Source organism: Lissotriton helveticus (genome assembly GCF_964261635.1).
Source record: "Lissotriton helveticus chromosome 1_1 unlocalized genomic scaffold, aLisHel1.1 SUPER_1_unloc_26, whole genome shotgun sequence".
Taxonomy (NCBI): domain Eukaryota; kingdom Metazoa; phylum Chordata; class Amphibia; order Caudata; family Salamandridae; genus Lissotriton; species Lissotriton helveticus.
In genome coordinates, this window is record NW_027611666.1 from 448,813 (window position 1) to 469,021 (window position 20,209).

The 20,209-nt window shown below is 46.0% G+C and overlaps 1 pseudogene; it reads right to left on the reverse strand.

The window, feature by feature from the left end:
• Positions 1 to 20,209, reverse strand: part of LOC144805810 (uncharacterized) — a 232,186-nt pseudogene that overhangs the window by 164,918 nt on the left and 47,059 nt on the right.

Here is a 20,209-nt window from a genome sequence, read left to right on the forward strand (position 1 = left end):
GGGTCCTACTGAGTTCACCACCCCTTCCATAGAGCACCCGGGCCCTAGCATGTAAATAAGACTGTTTTAAAAAGTTAAGAATGAGTTGATCAACCCCCATGGCGTCTAAAATGCTCCATAGCTTCTGATGGTTAACACAGTCAAAGGCTGAACTCAAATCAACAAAGCATAAAAATAAATTCCCCCTTTTAGCCTTTAAATACTTTCCAACCAGTAAGTTCAGGTTTAAGCATTGTGCGGTGGTTCCCACACCTTGGCAGGAAGGCATACTGTAATTCTGAAATGATACAGTTTTCCTCTGCCCATAACTGGAGGCAGTTTAAAACAACACGCCCAGCCACCTTTGCAAAAGAATCTAGTAATGAGATTGGTCTATTGCAGGACGGATCGTCACGATTGCCCTTCTTGTAAATAGGGACCAGTGTCGATTCCGTCCAAGTGGCTGTAAATTCCAGGGTCAAGCAAGCTTTTAAGACCAGGGCTAACAGGGGTCCCCATTGCAGTGGATCTGATTTAAATAAGTCCACTGGTATGCTATTGGAGCCTAGGGCTTTGCCCTCCATACTTTCATTGATGGCCAAGATTACATCCTGGGCATCAAAGTCGATTTCAATAGGAAGATGGTTTGGAGGGATTAAACGTATGGCCGCCTCGTTTTGCGGATCCACCTGATTATTATAAAGGCCAGAAAAATGGGACACCCATTTATCCTCCTCTATTTCGATAATAGGCAGGTTACCCGAGGCAAGGAAAGGGGCATTCACTGCCTTCCAGAAACCTTTTGTTTCTTTCAAGGCTGATGCTCGTTTTAGATCTTGCCATAATTCGGACTTTATGTTTGCCTTGCGTTCCTTAAGAGATATCTTATAGGCTAATCTTGCCCTTTTTATATCTGCTCGATCTTTTATGGGTTTATGTAAGGAGGTTATCAAGGCTGCATGGGTTTGGGAACATTTGGCAACAAACCAACCGCTTCTCTTGTCAGCCCATTTCTTACTTTTTGCCCGTAGTCTGTTTTGTATAGTCTGAATTGTTTTCCCAAAAGAACTAGGAATATCTGTTTTGTTAGTGTTTATGTCGAGATAAGCTGTAAAATCATCTTTGCAGATGGTTAAGAGGTGCGTACAAAGTTCAGATTGGTTGACAGCCGCCCATTTGACTGTCTAACCATTTTGTCTATCAATAGCAACATCTCCTGCCAGGTGTGTTGCCAATGTTTTACTTGTTAATGCTTTGGCAGGGAGTTTTAAAAGGACGCTAATCGGTTAATGATCGCTAAAAGCAACAGGATGTAATTGTGTATTCTGTCCGCATATCTATTTGATACCAGTATATGGTCTATGGCTGAAAACAAGCCACCTCCGTTAAAGGGACTATTAAAAGGAATTAGGGACGAACACACACTATTTGCAAATCCCAAATCCATAGAATATTTTAGCAAATTAAATGAATCTCCAGAAGCAGTGTGCAAGAAATGGGACGCATCATTTGCATCATCTGGATCTACACCACAAACATCTCCCTCGATATATGGGCACGGTCCACAATTAAAATCCCCGCCCCAGATTATACAGTAGTCTTTACCAGAACTTCTTTGGGTCTTGTCCAAATCTCTCTGCAAATGCATCAAGATTTGTCATGTATCCGCAATGGGCATATTATTATAATAATTTGACAAGACTAAATAATACTTTTTATCTAAGTTGATTTTTAACACCTGATAATAGATTTTAGACTTCATGAGGTCTATCTTGTGAGCATTTAACCTGTAAGACACATAGATGCAAAGGCCGCCCTTATTCCTTCCCTTACTTGATGGCAGCGCTGAACTGGAAAATGTCTTAAAACCATTAATATGTAAGATGTTATCAGACCAAGTTTCTTAAATACTTTTAATGTCAAAATTATGGATGAATTCCAGCCAGGCAGCATTAGACAGTTTAGCCTATAGACCTGCCACATTCCAGAACAGGATCTCTATTTCTTTCATTCTAGGTCCAGACTGTGATATACAATCAGTGGGGGCAGGGACTACGTTGGGGCCACCAGAGCTATTTGGTGTTTCACTATAAGAAATGCTGGCCTTCGACTGAGTTATTTCACTCAGAGTATTACAGTTGTTACAATGATTAGCGGCGTTTCTTGCCCTAATGTCGGGTTGTTCAGTATTTAAAATTAAAGCTGTACATTGCGAGATTGTTCTTATTGATTGACATTGTACCCTATTGCTATTAATGTTACTGAGTCAATCGTTATCATCCAGGGAAGAAAGGGCCTCAAATCTATCAGTCAAAGGTATGCTAAATTGAGTGTGGTGAATGTTATTCATGAAATGGGCTGGGAGTTGCATCTCCTGTCCTGCGTGTCGGAGGTAGTTAGTGGGGGGATACAAGTAACCCAACGGGAGTACATTTATTCCATGATTGGTCACATAGAGGGAACCCTGTAGGCTCAAAATTTCTTGTGTTAAACTTGGTGTTCTAAAAGTGAGGACTATGCAATCACCCGGGAGCCTCTTATCACATTTCCCCACCCACCCCACTCTCCTTGCCATTTTAAGTTCGCTAAATAGGGCATCAGTTAAGCCAATTTTAAACCAGAGCGTGCAAAGAGACTTATTATGTAAAGTCTCCCAGGATTCAATTGATTTGGACGTGGATTGTGGTACATTTGCCAATATTATTGTATATGGTGTGGCTTCTGGAGGTAGATTCAAGGTCAGGCCTTCTTCATTTACCCTGCCCCTTACCCTATATGTGATCTCCGGGTTGGGCAGTCTTTGGTTAATAACGGGTGCTATATCAGATGGCGCTTTATTATAATCTAAATTAAAATGACTCATATGTCCAACACCCCTCCCAGATTGCACGGCTGGTTGTGAGATGTCCGCCATATGGGGGTTGGCTATATTTCCACCATTTGATGTGCTCCCTAGACACCCTAAGCAACTGGGCGGTATGTTATTTGTGCCTACACCCTGTATTTTTCTCAAAAGTTCCTCGATCGCCAGGGTCATTGCCAGCAGTTTCTCTGATGTGGCCGAGGCCGATAGTGAAAGTTGATGGTATGGGGCATTGCCAGAGCTCTGCCCCTCACTGGGCACCAAAGAGATCACGGAAATGGAACAAGACTCCAGGCACCCAGACAAATCAATCAATGTACCTTCCAGAAGCTTTAAACGGCCGCCCAATGAAGCAACATTTTTGTCTCTAGATTCCCTGATCCGACCAAGGGCAGTGTCCAATACTGTCATATTAATGGCATTAATGGCTGTGCCGTCCTCCTTGGGCAGAATTGCGTAGACAATGAAACATCCATGGTCTGAGTACTTACAGAGCAACTCTTTACCGCTGTATTGGTCTGGGAGTCACACTCGGATTCCTTTTGAAGTTTTTGTTTTGATGGACCCTTACCCTTCTTACGGTTCACGGATGCCTTTGCCCTCGGCTTAGCCTTTGTGCCCCCAATAGAAGAATTGGAAGTCCGGGTTCTAGAGGCTATGCTTGGCCCGTTAGAGATATCCATTTGTAGTGCTGGCGGCTCATCATGTACAAGGGCCAACAAATCCGAGACCACTGGTACAGTCCCCAAGTTATGAGGTGATGAGCAGGATTGGGTTAAGTTTTGGGAGATACCTGCTGGATTATGTAATCCTAATGAGGTTCGCCTTGAATGAGATAGGGGGTCTAGAGACAGCCGCCTCCCTGTTAGTTCTATCTCATGGCATAGTAATGATTCTTCCCTCGTTATAAATGCATCAGATAATCACTCCACCACGACGTTAAGTACCAATCCCGCTTCACACGAATCAACAGAAAGTTATAATTAAAATCTGTACCTGAAGGTCGTTATAGAGGTGGTATAATGTAGGGCCACTTGTTGAGGGGGGGCCGAGCCCAGCCTCCTCCGGGCTTCGACGGGCAAGGACGGGCCCGCCCTTGGCCCACGCGCGTCCCGCGCTGTTGGATCCCCCCAGAGAGTTTTATGGACCCGGTGGCTGGCTGGCGCTGCTCCTCACGCGAGATCGCACTGCCCTGTGGGAGATGGAGTCCAGGCAGTCCGCGGTCCGTGTTCAGGAGCAGAGAAGAAATAATACGGAGTCCTGTGGTGGTGCCACAATATCCCAACAAGGGCCCAGGCAGCAGCACAAATAGCAGAGCAGCAATGCGGGCACGTAAGGGCATGATCATATCAGTAAGAGCCCCAAAAGGAAGTCTATTTTTATATTGACCCTAGGTGTGGACTGTAGAGGCTGCAAGAAGGGCACCTCTGCCCAGAAGAGGACCTTATGTCATTGCATCATCTTGTGCCTCACAAAGGAACTGATTGAGAGAATCTGCGCTCAGTCCCCAAGAGCAGAGTCCTCTGCATCAGCACTTGTCAGGGGTGTTCCTGTGGCTGAGATTTACTGTGCGGTAACATGGGCTTCCCTCCTCCACACCTTCACTAAGCGTTATTGCATGGATTCAGAGGAGATCAGGGATAGCCACTTCAGACGTTCAGTGCTTCAGGGTCTTTAACAGCGTTATTTTCCATCGTAATGACTCTTGGTGTGGTTCCAGAATCATGAAAGTCTTCCATAACTGTGGTGATTCACAAGAAAGGGGGGAAGGGGCCTGTATCGAAGGCTATCCGGGGGCTTGAGTTTCCGAGGTACCCAGGTGGCAAGTGAACAACAACGGCTGAGAGATACTTCCGCTGCCCCTGTGGTACTTTCGGTTTCGCTCTTGGTCATTGTTGGCGCCGACTCGCTGCTGATCGACACTGCTGCCCTGGTCTAGTCGTCAATCCCACACTGGCCGTTGATCCTCGACCTCTCGACTCTGCAGGCCTGCCACGGAGGGAATCATTCTGACCAGATCCCAAAGGTCCCGCCGGAGCTCGTTGCCCATCATGGCGGGCAGGGCGGATGCCGAGAAGCGCAACACCAGAGGCCCGAACCGAGGAGGGGTTGCCCACTCTCAGACCATAGATCGCTTTACTCGCCCGAAGGGATCCCCAGGCCGAGCAAGCAAGATCCCTGAGGAGACCGGTGACGGTCCTCCCGCGACTGAGGATCCGACTTTACAGGATGTTATGGGCGCCATTGCCAGTGTCCGGACTGCTATGGGCCAGCAGTATGAAACTTTAGCTACTAAGTTAGACATGGTGGCAATCGAGGTCAACCTTATCAGGACGGACTTGGGGAAAACCAATGAGCGGGTCAAATCCCTGGACATCAAGACCGCAAGCCTGACTTCGGTCGTCTCGGATCTCCAAGCCGAGGTCCGCAATCTTCGAACGGCCGGAGACTTGTTTGCCCGTCGGCTGGATGATTTCGAGAGCCGGGCCAGGCGCAACAACATTCGCATCGTAGGTGTTCCGGAGAACTCCACAGACGTGCCTGCGGATCTTCTGGTGGAAGACCTAGTTCGGAACCATTTGGCACCAAAGGGTCTTAGTAATCTTTTTGCGGTGGAACGTGCTTATAGAATTCCAGGTGGGAAGCCCAAGCTTGGAGCCGCTCCGAGGCCTATAATAGCAAGGATTTTTAATTTCCGAGACAGAGACGCTATCCTGCAGGCCTCGCGTGCCAATGGTCCCACTAAGTTTGAGAATGTGTCGATCAGTTTTTACCCGGACTTTACACAGGTGGTAAAGAAGCAACGTATGGGCTTTACGGGGGTGAAAAGACATCTCAGGGACATGGGATTGAAGTACGCCATGCTTTTTCCGGCCCGCCTGAGGATTGAACATAACAAACGTACATTCTTTTTCGACCGCCCTGAAGTGGCCAGTGACTGGTTGGACACTTTGACGACGCACCGTGCCAGCCCGGAGAGTTCGAGGGGCGCCGAGGGCGGCTTGGAAGAACAGGAGTAGTGAGTCTGCGCCGGCGAGCCAGTTTATGGACGCTCTGCAGTGGCTCTGTGATAGCTATGTTTGTATGGTGGGGGGGATTTGGGACTCTTCCTCCTCAGGGGACTTCTTTCTCTCTCTTCTTGTAGGTTAGTTAAATGGAGCGACAGGCACACTGCAAGTTGGGGTGGCTTTTTGGTCTACCGCAGGGGTGCACAGTGGGGGGATGTGTGTTGAGGGGTTCTTGGGGGGTGGTGGAGGGGTCTTTTCTTGTTTGTTTGTTTCGAGGCTACGATTTGGTCGGTATTTTATCCTATGTGCCTGTTTCGTGGCGGGGGGGACTGTTTGTTCATTTCTGGGATGGGGGGTAGGGGGCTGAGGGTGCTGAGCTGGAACGTTAATGGTCTCGGGGATAGGATAAAACGGGGGATAGTTTTGCAGTATTTGAAGCGACACTCCCCGGATATCGTTTTACTCCAGGAGACTCATCTCGTAGGAAATACGTGCCATGCGTTGAATAGACGGGGCTACCGTTTGGTGGCCCACTCTGGCTTTACTACTGGGTCGAGGGGGCGGGCATCCTGGTTAGAAACTCCCTCCCCCTCGAAATAGATTACATGGTTTTGGATGATAGGGGCCGCTATGCCGCTGTTGTGGGCCGTTGGGAGGGGAAGACGATCTCCATTTTGTCTGTGTATGTTCCCCCTGGTCTAGAATCCACCACGTTTTCTGATTTGGGCGGGGTGGTCCTGGGGCTCCCCGATGGTCTGTTGGTAGTGGGTGGCGATTTTAATTCAGTTGTCAGTGGGGAAGAGGATCGTAGCCCTCGCAGAACCCTCCCCACGTCGCAGCTATGGCTGGGGAATTTTTTGTACACGTTGGGTTTAGCGGATTGTTGGAGGCAGCTGCACCCTGGACAGCTCCAGTATAACTTCTATTTGGGAGCGCATGGTAGTCTCTTGAGACTCGATTACATACTCGTACCAGCGGCACAGATGGTCTCTGTGAGGGAAATTAGGCATTTGGCTAGAGGGATCTCAGACCACTCCCCACTCTGGCTCACTGTTGACGTGCGGCTAGAGTCCGGGGGTTGGGTCGCTCCAATTAATCCATGGCATCTTCGCAACCCCAACATTGGTACGGAAGTGGTTAAGTGTATGGATCTCTACTGTGCCGAAAATGTAGGGCCGGTGTCCTCCCCTGTTTCTTTATGGGAGGCATACAAAACTGTGGTCCGGGGTCAGACTCTATCTTTGATTGCCAGCGAGAGGAAGCGCAGAACTATGGAAGTGGTGGGCCTGGAAAATGACATCACTGAGTTGGAGGAACGGATGGGGTCTGGGACTACGCCTGAGGACTTGAACTCCTTGGCACTTAAACAGTCTGAATACAGAGCTCTGGTGACTGATGCGGCTAGGGCAATGAATCGTGAGCAGCAAGGTCGTCTGTATGATGTGGGTGACAAGGCGGGAAAATTGATTGCTTGGCTGGACAAGAGGTATAGATTGAGTCGGGTGGTGCCTGTTATTGAGAGAGTGGATGGCGCGCGAGTGGTGGACCCGGTCGAGATAGTGGAGGTCTTTGCCCAGCACTTTCAGAAGGTTTACGCGCCGGTCACTGGCAGACAGGAGGAGGACTCGCACTTGTTGCTCCGCGATATAGCGTTGCCTAGTCTGTCGGACTCAGACAAGGAGCTTATGGAAGCGGATGTTTCCACCGATGAAGTAGCGCTCGCTATCCGTTCGCTTCGTTCGGGCAAGGCTTCGGGCCCGAACGGCATACCGGTCGAGCTGTATAAGCTGAGCCCTGACAAAATGGCGCCGTATCTTCGCCGGATGTTCTTGGCATCGCGAGATCTCGGGCTCCTTCCCCGGGACCAGAGACTGGCATCCATTGTGGTCATCCACAAGGATGGCAAGCCTCGTGAACTCTGTTCGTCATATCGGCCGATCTCGCTTTTGAATGTGGAGCCCAAGATCCTTGCGAAGCTCTTGGCGAGCCGGCTGATTACAGTGATCGGCGATTTGGTACACCCGGATCAGTCTGGTTTTATTCCCCACCGCAATACCGCGCTCAATCTTCGACGTCTTCATGGTGTCTTGGCAAGGGCGGGGTCTCTTGAGGAGTCGGCCATCTTGCTCTCACTTGACGCCTCGGTGGCCTTCGACACGGTGGAATGGCCATATCTGTGGGCTGCCCTTGCCAAGTTTGGCTTTGGCCCTAAGTTCATTGGGTGGGTTAGACTTTTATATGAGCAACCGCTGGCTCAGGTGGTGGTCAACGGAAGGGCCTCGGAACCTTTTGTTCTTGGGCGCGGCACGGGGCAGGGCTGCCCTTTGTTGCCTCTCCTTTTTGCACTTGCTCTTGAACCCCTTGCCGCGTGGCTCCGTTGGGAGCCCTCGCTCAAGGGCATACGGTGGTCCCCCGCCTTCGAGGATCGTGTGTCGCTTTATGCCGATGATATATTGTTGTATCTCACTTCTCCCCATAAGTCGTTGGGTGTTCTGTTTGACGTCCTGAGTTCTTTCGGGAGGAACTCTGGTTTGGTTATCAATTGGGCTAAGTCCTGCATTTACCCACTTAGGGGTGGACAACCTCTCTGCCCCGCATTTGCCCTATACCTGTTTCCGAAGTTGGCTTCAAGTACTTGGGGATCTACATTTCGATGGACCCCACGGTGCACTATGAGCGGAATTTACTACCTCCGCTTGTCCGGCTTAGGTTGGATGTTGCGGCGTGGTGTGGATTGCCTCTGTCCCCTTTGGGAAGAGCGGCCTTGTTTAAAATGATGTCTCTTCCCCGGTTCCTGTACGCCATTCAGAATACGCTCAATCTAGTTCCGGCCAGCTATTTCCGTGAAATTGAGGGCCTCCAGAGGAAGTTGGTTTGGGGCGGGCGGCCCCGCATAGCATTGGCAAAATTGACTTCGCCGTGGTATGACGGTGGTATAGCTTTGCCTGATGTCAAACGTTATTACTGGGCATCTCAGTTGAGTGCCATCAATAACGCCATGTATGGTCCTGTCCCGAATCCCGCCTATGAGATGGACAGGTGGCAACTGCCGGGGGGTGATTACAATAGAGCGCTCTATTCCAGAACCGCCAGGAGGAATCTGACGGGCCCCACTGCTGTGGCGGTACGGGTATGGGGCAGTGCAACATCGGCCACGGGCTGGATGGATAAACTGACTAGGGCAACTCCCCTGTTTGCTGCTGAGAGATTGAGTGGTCTGTGGTCATCGAAGGGATTCGATAGTTGGGACCTTATTGGTATCAGCAAAGTGGGCGATCTTTGGGCCACCAGCAGAGTCAAAACTTTCGACGAACTGAAACGGGAGTATAAGTTGAGTGACAGGGAATATTTTCGAAATCTTCAGGTCCGCCACGCACTCGATTCGGTCTTCCCTGTTGGGACTACGATTCCTGAGTCTTCACCCCTGGAGGATAGAGTGCTGGATGGGCATGTCCCTGACAGCACTATCTCTCTTATATATAAAAAACTTATTAATGCCCGTTCGGACCTCCTTATACAGCTAAGAGATGCGTGGATTGGTGATGGTCTGGAGTTGGACGACGAGGACTGGCAAGCTGCAATATCCTCCCCTAAAGAAGTTGCGATTCCGGCGTGTCTCCGACTGGTGCAGCTGAAGATTCTGCATCGTGTCTATGTCACGGGTCCACGGTTGGTGCATATGGGTTATTCTGTGGATGGGTCATGTCGGCGTGGCTGTGGTATGCTTGCTACCTTCCTCCACATTATATGGGAATGCCCGGAGGTAGTGGTTTTCTGGAATCGAGTGCATGCGGTCAAGGGTGAAGTGACGGGTGTTGAGCTGCTCCCTGAGGCCAGACGCTGTTTGTTGAATGTATGGAAACAGAATGACTTTACGGTTGCTCAGACTCAGTGGGTTACGCTGGGTAACATGATTGCGAAGAGAGATATTGCTCAATTGTGGGGATCTCATAGGGCACCGTCGGTCTCGACCTGTGAGGAGAACATGGACTGGTGCATGTTTAGAGAAAAAATCGTGTACATATCTCGTGGTAGGCCCAAGAAGTGGGGCAAGATATGGGGTCAATGGAATTCATATCGAGGAGAGATCTGTGCTCCTCCCCTCGCTGAGCCCCCTGACATTCCACGATCTCCTTGACTGTACGTTCTGGTACTTTGATTTCCTGTTATATGTGATGCACTGCTCACTCTCGGTCCCCACTCCCCTCTCCCGTGATTTCTTGATGCCTGCTACTCATTTGTCTCCCCCTACCGTACGTAACAGTCCTTATATTGCTTGGTTTTGCCTCGACTCTTTTTCATGTTTTTCTTTGTGTTGTTTATACATTGTAAAAAATGGAAACCTTTATTTATCCTCTCTTGCCATGGGCTCCGGATAACATCGTGCTTCTACGCTGCCGGACCCTCGGGCTGTCGGCTGATGAGCTGTGTATAGAGTTGATATTGTTATTGCATGTAACTGACCGGCCTGTGTGGTTGTAGGTCTGTAACTGTACTCTTTTTTTACGAAATAAAGGTTTAAAAAAAAAAAAAAGAAAGGGGGGGGGAGAGATGACCCCCCAGCTATCGGCTAATTTCCCAATTAGGCAACATCTGGAAAATCTTTGGGAAACCCTTACAGTCACGTCTCGAGACCTGGACAGAGGAGGACAATATTGCCTCTAACTCTCAGGCTGGATCCTGAAAAGGCTAAAGTAGAATCGACCAGGCTCTGAGGTTGCACATGATCTGTATGAAGTTTGTGTCCCTGGAAACTACCCGCTCTACTTGGTCTTAAGAGACCTAAAAACAGCATTCGATTCTGTCGCCGCTCCGTCCTTCTGAGTCTTCTGGAGGAAGGAGGTTCCCAAGCAACTTTTAACTATCCGAAAGGATCTGCCGCGGCAATCATTCCAGAGTAAGATTTGGTGTAAAAGAAGAATGCACAGAGAAGTTTGAAATAAACATTGGCGTTGGGCAGGGTTGCGTACTTGCCCCAGCTTTATTCAACATTCACATCAGTGGAACTGAATTCTCTCGGGAATCTTCGTCTTGATGTTCCGATATTGGAGAAGGAAAATATTCCAATCCCGCTGGTTGCAGATGATGCAGTAATATTAGCGCGTACTGAAAAATCAATGCATCAACTTTTGGAAGGCTTTGAGCTATTCTGTAAGGTACGGAAGTTAATAATCAATAAAGAGAAAAATATATGATAATTATTCATAAATCAAAGGTATTGTTGACATTCAGGATTAATGGTAAACCAACTAAGCGACTTAAAACATGACTACCTCTGCATACGAATGGATGACCATTTATATTGGAAAGCTCATCTGGCGAAGGCGGAAACAAACTTGACGCCACTATTCTACATTTTGCTAACTCAAGCAGCAAGAGACCAATAAAACTAGCATTGATGCATTCAAGACAAATGCACGTATGGCCTGCGCTTATGGTGCTGAACTGTGGGATTTTACGAAAGTTCAGGCTCTTCTTAAACTGGGAAACATCTTCTTGTTACGTGTACTAAACCTGGGTCTGGGAACCCCACTGACAGTATTAAGAGCTGAGCTGGGGTTCACTGGAGGATCTCACCCAATAAGATATTGGATGCGAGTGTGGTCAAATCTATTGTTTGCATCATATAGTATGGTTCCGCAGATACTGCGACGATGCAGGATTACAATAATTTACTCTGGTTCAAGCACGCTGAGAACATTCTAACATACACTAGTTGAGTAGAGAAATAGAATCATCTGGAACTGATGAATAAGGCAACACTAGAACTGGTTAAAAAGAAATATCGTGCATTCATGTGGAGCACGCAAGAAGCAAGGAAAGGCATCCTTCCGACTAATTACCAGAAAGTAAAATGTGAACCGCGCCTGGTGCAGTTCATGGACTTGCTGTTCCCTGCTGAGAAAATGGCTTTACATCTCATGTTCAGATTAGGATCTCTTCAGGTGCCGACCTTAAGTAAATCATGGGTAAAGCCCCTGGAGGCGGATCTGACACGTGTCCCCATACATAAGGGGGCCTGAGTCATATATGCATTTTATGCTGCTGTGTGATATGTCGCATAAAACCCGTAGGTACTACCTACGTCCACTTTTTCTAACACGTAATCTAAGATGCTGCAGTGCAGCACTTTTCTTATGTTATAGAACTGATCGTATGGAGATTTGCCAGGCAGTTGCTTCGTATATGCAGACCTGCCATAGACAGCAGCGAAGGAAGTGGGTTCAAACCATAAACCAACTGTAGTGATGGTTTTGAAATTTTCCGTTCATCTCGGGGCGCTGTGCTCGTCCTTTGATAAATTTGCCCTCATAAACCGGGGCGTAGCTCGACTCCAACATGAAAGGCACTGGAGAACCTTATGGACTGGACAGAGCATCGAGAGGTATTGTTGCTCATTTCTACTTGTACCTTCACTTTCTAAAATGCTCGCTTAGGTGTTGGCCGTCTATTGGCCCATATCTGAGGGTTTAATTTCTACCCGGCTGTCAGCAAAACAAACTATTTGGACAATCCTTGTTTTTTTAACACACTAGGTAACGTCTGCGCAGCAGGCTTGTGCTCTTCTTTTATTTCTGATGTTTATAAGACAGCTGTCAGGCTTGCTAGGGGTTTGCTTGCTCTGAGTAGGCAACAAGCAGACGGAGACGCCGGTATCTGTACCTATGTACGTGCTTGTTAGCTGGTACGCTTTGTAAGATCTAATGACCGCTCTATCTAATTGATTGGTTTTAAAAGTGATGTACGTCATCTATTTGCACTAGCATTTTACGTCAGATCATGGATTATCCGCAAAGTGTAGTATTTGTATGAACTGTGCTTAAGTCGTTTTAAATCGACAAGAATTGTGATTGTTTTATTATCTGCTGTAAATAATGCTGACAATAAACCTTTGCTATCAAGTACCACACCTGCAGGAATGCTCAGTGGGTTGTGCGAAGCTAGATTTAACATGGTCATCTGTGGAAGTGTGTCCCTCCAAAAATCAGAGTAGATCATACGGTGGGGGTCAAGAAAGGTTTATCAGCATGGCACAAGTCGGGGGTAGCCACAGTTTGAAGGGGTCCCCCACTATTATCTAGAAACTTGACTCAGTTTCATCTAGCTCCTCAGCCTGCGACTGTTTGTTTGTGTGAGTGGCGCAAGAGAGGAACAGAGAACTTGACAAAATTAGCCCTTCTTTGCTTAATACACAGTAAATGTGAACCACTTTGGGGCTTAGGGGCTGGATAAAGAATAACATCAGGAAACAAACGCAAATTAAAAGCACATTTTATTTATTTGCTGAAAATTGTTTAAAAATGTAATTTCAAAGTTCCACATATCTGTTTAAAAATATTTACACTTTCAGTCATTTCCGAGTTTAGTTACAAACTAAAAGTGGGAAAAACATATGATGTATAAAAACTGAAACCAAAAACGTATTTTTACATTATTTTATGTTTCTTGTTTTATGTTTTTAAAACAGGCCGTCAACCTTTCACATACAAATTATTATAAGGACCTGACATCACTTCTTGTGATGTCACTACATGTGACGTCACTGTAATTTGCATACGATAATGCGCTCCATACTATTTTCCTTACTTGTGCCCTGTTTATTGGCATGACATGGGTCTATAGGTATTAAAAATAAACATATAAATTCACAGGTGTTCAGCCCGTTTCTCTGGTGATGTCACTCATTGACATGTATTCGGCTGCTTCTTCTATTTTTAGGTGAGTACATATAACGTGCCGTTCCCTCTCCTTCCATTTCTCTCTATTTCTCCCCCCTTTCTTTGTCTCTCTCGCTCTCTTTATCTCTCACCCTCTCTATCTCCCACACACTCCTGTTAGCGTTAGCTTCATGAATGTCACTGCCACTTCTGGCATTCATACGACAAATCCTTTAGAACGTTTGAGGACAAGGGACAAGCAAGTGTGGGAGACGAGTTGCTGGGAGTGCAACTGATTGTCCTGGCACATATATGCTTTTCATGTGGGATTTCGCTATTTCACCACATTCTTCAAACAGAGTCGGCTGCTTACAATGGCTCAATTCTGGTAAAAAGAAAGAGTTTGGCAAGTCACAAACTGAATAGGGAGAGCCATGTCGGAAAGGAGCCACGGGTCACACTTAGTTATAAGGCCCGAGGCACGAGCTGATCCAGCAACCGATAACAGTGTGTAAAAGATGCAGCAAACATTACTTAAAAACAAGGTATGTGCTCTTTTATATCTAAAAACAGGTTATTTCTTGAACACCTGTGCTTCGTTTTAGTTCATTACATATACTGCAGTGGCATTTGTTAATAGCAATACATACATTTTACCAATGAAGCTTCCATCTCCAGAGCCCTGACAACATGTCCACTCTGGGTGTGTTTGGTTTATAGGTTTTATCACTAAGCCGACAAGTTATCTGAAAATACCACTGTTAGTCCCAGTATTGTTCAGTGTTGCTTTTAAAGGAGGTGTGGTCAGGTGCGATTGAATGTTTTCCTTTGTATCTCTTCTTCACCAAATAAAAATCAACAATTTTTCTTTTCTTTTAGTCCACATTGTGCTAGCCTCCCACTGTGTATCCTGGTACATCATGCTGCTTTGCTATGTGTACGGAAGTGAACAATCACTGGAAACAAACACTTTTATAACTCTGCAAATACTGTTATCTGTTTTCCTTCTTTACTGCTAGTCCGGTCTTCTATCATCTGGCATTTCAATGTCCCACACAATTTGAATTTAATTTTTTTCCGTAATTCATTCCTCTCACAATAATTGCACTGTTCTGCTCTTGTCTTTGTCTCTAAGGGGTCAATATTATTTTTGATGTTCTTAAGTTCTTTCCAGAGTCTCTGTGTTCGCTGATGTGTTTGGAGGTTTGATAAGTTACTAAAGCTTTTCCTACATTCACTGCCGTTGAATAGTTTTTCCCAAGTGTGTTTTTGCTGATAACTTTGAAGGTGTGATAACTGACTAAAGCACTTTGCACATTCACAGCACTTGAATGGTTTTTCTCCTGTGTGTGTTCGCTGATGAATCCTTAATGCTGAAGAGCCGCGAAAAGTACTGTCACATTCATTACAATGTTAGGGTTTTTCCAGTGTGTGTTCGCTGATGATTTTGTAGAACTGATAATTGACTAAAGCTCTTTAGACATTAATTACACTTGAATGGTTTTTCTCCTGCGTGAGTTAGCTGATGATACCTTAATGCTGAAGAGCTGCGAAAACTACTGTCACATTCACTACAATGATAGGGTTTTTCCCCTGTGTGTGTTCGCTGATGACTTTGTAGATGTGACAATCGGCTAAAGCTCTTTGCACATTCACTGCACTTTAATGTTTCTTTTCCTGTGTGTGTTCGCTGATGATACCTTAGTGCTGAAGAGCCATGAAAACTACTGTCACATTCACTACAATGATAGGGTTTCTCCCCTGTGTGTGTTCGCTGATGTGTTTGAAGGTTTGATAAGAGACTAAAACGCTTCCCACATTCATTGCACTTGAATGGTTTTTCTCCTGTGTGAGTTTGCTGGTGACGCCTTAATCCTGAAGAGCCGCAAAAACTACTGTCACATTTACTACAATGATAGGGTTTTTTCCCTGTGTGTGTTCGCTGATGTGTTTGGAGGTTTGATAAGTGATTAAAGCTCTTCCCACATTCAGTGCAGTTGAATGGTTTCTCCCCTGTGTGTGTTCGCTCATGACCTTGTAGTACTGATAATTTACTAAAGCTCTTTAGACATGCACTGCACTTGAATGGTTTTTCTCCTGTGTGAGTTCGCTCATGATACCTTAATGCTGAAGAGCTGCGATAACTACTGTCACATTCACTACAATGATAGGGTTTTTCCCCCGTGTGTGTTCGCTGATGACTTTTTAGGTATGATAACCGACCAAAGCACTTTGCACATTCACTGCAGTTGAATGGTTTTTCCCCTGTGTGTGTTCGCTGATGTCTTTGTAGCACTGATAATTGACTAAAGCTCTTGACACATTCATTGCACTTGAATGGTTTTTCTCCTGTGTGAGTTCGCTCATGATACCTAAATGCTGAAGAGCTGCGATAACTACTGTCACATTCACTACAATGATAGGGTTTTTCCCCCGTGTGTGTTCGCTGATGACTTTTTAGGTATGATAACTGACCAAAGCACTTTGCACATTCACTGCAGTTGAATGGTTTTTCCCCTGTGTGTGTTCGCTGATGTCTTTGTAGCACTGATAATTGACTAAAGCTCTTGACACATTCATTGCACTTGAATGGTTTTTCTCCTGTGTGAATTCGCTGATGATACCTTAATGCTGAAGAGCTGCGATAACTACTGTCACATTCACTACAATGAAAGGGTTTTTCCCCTGTGTGTGTTCGCTGATGAATTTGTAGGACTGATAATTTACTAAAGCTCTTCCCACATTCACTGCAGTTGAATGGTTTCTCCCCTGTGTGTGTTCGCTGATGACCTTGTAGTACTGATAATTTACTAAAGCTCTTGACACATTCATTGCACTTGAATGTTTTTTCTCCTGTGTGAGTTCGCTGATGATACCTTAATGCTGAAGAGCTGTGAAAACTACTGTCACATTCACTACAATGAAAGGGTTTTTCCCCCGTGTGTGTTCGCTGATGACTTTTTAGGCCTGATAACCGACTAAAGCACTTTGCACATTCACTGCACTTGAATGGTTTTTCCCCTGTGTGTGTTTGCTGATGAATCCTTAATGTTGAGTAACGACTAAAAATGCTTTCACATTCATTGCAATGGTATGGTTTTTCCCCTGTGTGTGTTCGCTGATGTGTTTGTAGATTTTCTAATCGATTACAGCTCTTCCCACATTCACTGCACTGGTATGGTTTTTCCTCCGAGTGTGTTCGCTGATGTCTGTGTAGGTGATGTAACTGACTAAAGCTCTTGCCACATTCACTGCATTTAAAGGGCTTTTCTCCTGTGTGTGTTCGCAGATGAATTTGTAGGTGTGATGACTTACTGAAGCACTTTGCACATTCACTGCACTTGAATTTTTTTTCTCCTATGTGGTTAGACAGATGGCTTTGTAGGTGTGACGAGAAAGTAAAACACTTTGCATATTCACTGCACTTGAATGGTTTTTCCCTTGTGTGTGTTTGTTGATGTCTTCGTAGGTTTGATAATCGACTAAAGCTCTTCCCACATTCACTGCATTTGAATGGTTTTTCTCCTGTGTGTGTTTGATTGTGTCTTTGAAGGTGTGATAACTGACTAAAGCACTTTACACATTCACTGCACTTGAATGGTTTTTGTCCTGTGTACGTGTGCTGATGAAGCTTGAGTAATGATGACAAACTAAAGCTCTTGCTGTATGTGTATGATTCTTCTTTCTTGGTTAGTGTATGTGGGTCGGGTATATAATGGTCTATATCCCTTGACTGTAGTTCCTGATGGGCCAACATGGCTGATAAAGCACTTGTGATTTCTCACACACTTTAAATGTGTGCAGTATTTTGCACGTTTGATTTCTGTTTTAACAATAAAATACAATAGCCACCAAATATTTGCCACACTCCTAATACGTAGAATGTGTCTTTGTAGGGGATTGTGCCTTTAGATTGGATTATGGCTGTGGACGCTTGCAGGTAAAGATGTATCTTCCTTCTGGCTGGTGCAAATTGGGACAGTCTGTTGTATTGTCGATAGAAGAGCTCCTCTTTCCTTTACCCGTCAGTTGTCTGGCTCCGCTCTGTTGTGCTTTTCGCTTGTTACTGTGGTTTGGCCAGAAAGAGTTTACAATTCACCTAGAGCACGGAATGATGGCTTGTCTTCATTTTAGAAAATAGAGCACTGCGGTAATCACATCATACCGATACATTGATCAAAGTTAGTATTTGACACTTGTTTATTCAGGAGGTGGTTTGTTATTGTTGTTGCCTTAATTTTCCTAAGGTCATTTCTTCGTCTTGTGGCGTGGAGGTGCACAGCTCAGACTCTTACAATCACTGAACTGCCCTTGATGCTTCATCCGGGATCTGTCAGTTTGTGTGCAGGTTCCTCTGTCGCCGACTGCGCTGATGTTTTCCTGAATACTGTAGCTCAATATTTCTGCTATTATTGAAGATTTACAGCATTCGCGTTATTACTGATGGTCAATTCATACATTCAAGGCTTGTTATCTGTAGGATGTAAAGATATTTAAAATTACTAAATTGAAACAAAATAGAATAAGAAATCACAATATTTATCTGGTTGTAAAAGACATTTCAGGGGAGATTTACCAAATCTCCACGCAATGTGGCGCAGGCCTCCCCCTGCGAGGCTGCACTGCATGACAGGGAGGGAGCAGGAGAGTACCATATTTTCAAAGATATGGCTCTCTCCTTCCCTTTCCCTTGCGCCGGCACTGATTACAGCAGCCCTGCGCCATGCACACACCTTAGCACCAGAGCGCTAGCGTGTGTGTGTGAGCCCAGCATAGGTTTTCTACAGGAAGGACACCCTTCCTGTACAAAATACTATGCCTAGACATGAGGGAAACCTTTTCCAACCTTGTATGCATGTTGCACAGTGCAGCACGCATGCAAATTCAGAAAAGGAAGGAGAAATTAAAGCATTTCTCCTTCCAAGCGCCTAGTTTAAAAGGGTGCAGTTTTCTCACGCTAAACCCAATCTACTGTATTTGGTAAATTGAGTTTAGCGTGAGAAACAATGGGGCAGATTTATGTCAGACTTGCGCCACGTTTACGCTGCCGTTGCGTCACGCAACGGCACGGAAACGTGGCGCATCCCTGCAACCTATTTACAATGTGACGCATCTAGGCAGATGCGTCACGTTGTAAAGCCCTGCGCCACATGAAACCTGCGTCAGGTTTCATGTGGGCGTTCTGTCGCAGGTTGGGCGTTCCCTCGTAGGAAAGCCCCATAAAACTGACGTAGTGAAATCTATAAGATTTCACTGAGTCAGTTTTACGACGCTGTTGGGTCAAATCCTTACGCCTGCTTGAAGCAGGCGTAAGGAGTGACGCACCACGTTATGTATGGGTGGCCTCTGTACATTGCAGGAGTTGCGTCGCACTTGCGACGCTACTCCAGCAATGCGCCTCCCGTACACCACAAGATGCGTCACGCATCTGCCCTTCCTTGCACCATGGTGCGCCGCAATGTAAATGCGGCGCATCTGTGGTGCCGCAAGGAGGGAATTGCGTGACGCATCAGTTCTGGCGCATCCCTGCTGATTTGCAGAGATGCGCCAGAACTCATAAATCTGCCCCAATGGGTGGTTACACGGGAACGCCCATGCCCCACCATTGGCAGGCCCCAAGGTGCAAAGTAACGCGAAGCAGTGCAGTGCGATGCTTCACATTACTTTTACGTTATTTGCTGGAAAGAAAATTAGGAAAAAAAGATTTTGCACTCTTTTGTGCCACTTTTGTGACGCAAACACGACGCAAAATCTTAGTAAATCGCCCCTTCTTCTTTACTGCCTTTGAACTTAGTAGGGAATATTTCATAATACACAAATATTTAACTAAAAGTTCTGCTGATCAGGTGACATCTTATTAATGTCTGAAAACTAGGTGATTTAACAGTGTTCACTGAGTAACTTAGCAAAGTAAGGGTGCTCGGAGCTCCCAAGTGCTTAAGGTTTTGCTTAAGATAGATGCCTACGGTCAAGATTTCATTCAAACAACAATAGAGTTTAGAAAAAGAGATGGACCAGGCGGGGCTGCAAAATTTCCAGTAACTCTTTACGAAGTATACAACGAAAGTAACTCCATTCACACACTTCTCATTTCTTTCCTATTCCCTTAAGATTATCTCAAACACCAACTCCTGTCTTTACCTTGCTGTTCATAGGTCACCTTTGACACTTTCAACAGCTCCCTTTGTTCAAGCCTTTTTGGTTTCGTCTAACCTGGAAGAGTGGAACATTATTGTGGTTTGTCGGGGTTTCCTATCGCCATAACATCTGTCCATCTCCCTGAAACTAGTGCAGCTTACAGCACCCGGTTCTGGCCCGGAAAGTCTGGATTTTCTGAGCTCCGTAGAACATTAAGACAGTTCTTCCGCATCTAACACATACTACAAGACTCCAAGAGTCCACGCTACAAGTGCTGCTGCAAGGTTTAATTAACCCACTGTATCTGAACATCCCCTGGCAAATGCCAACTAGAGAATAAACATCCTGCCTGCACCAGCAGAGTGCAGAAAGCTTTTCAAGCTCCTCGAGATACATGGACTTTCTCTATCTGTCGTAACTGAAGATGTTAATCCTTGGCAACATCTATCGCCTTTGGACAAGGTCCTCCATTTTACTATTAGAATGTAACTCATCCTGCGCAGACACAAACCCTCAAGTCTGTATTGCATGAAGCTGGGTGGTTCTCACGCAAAAGAGGGCCC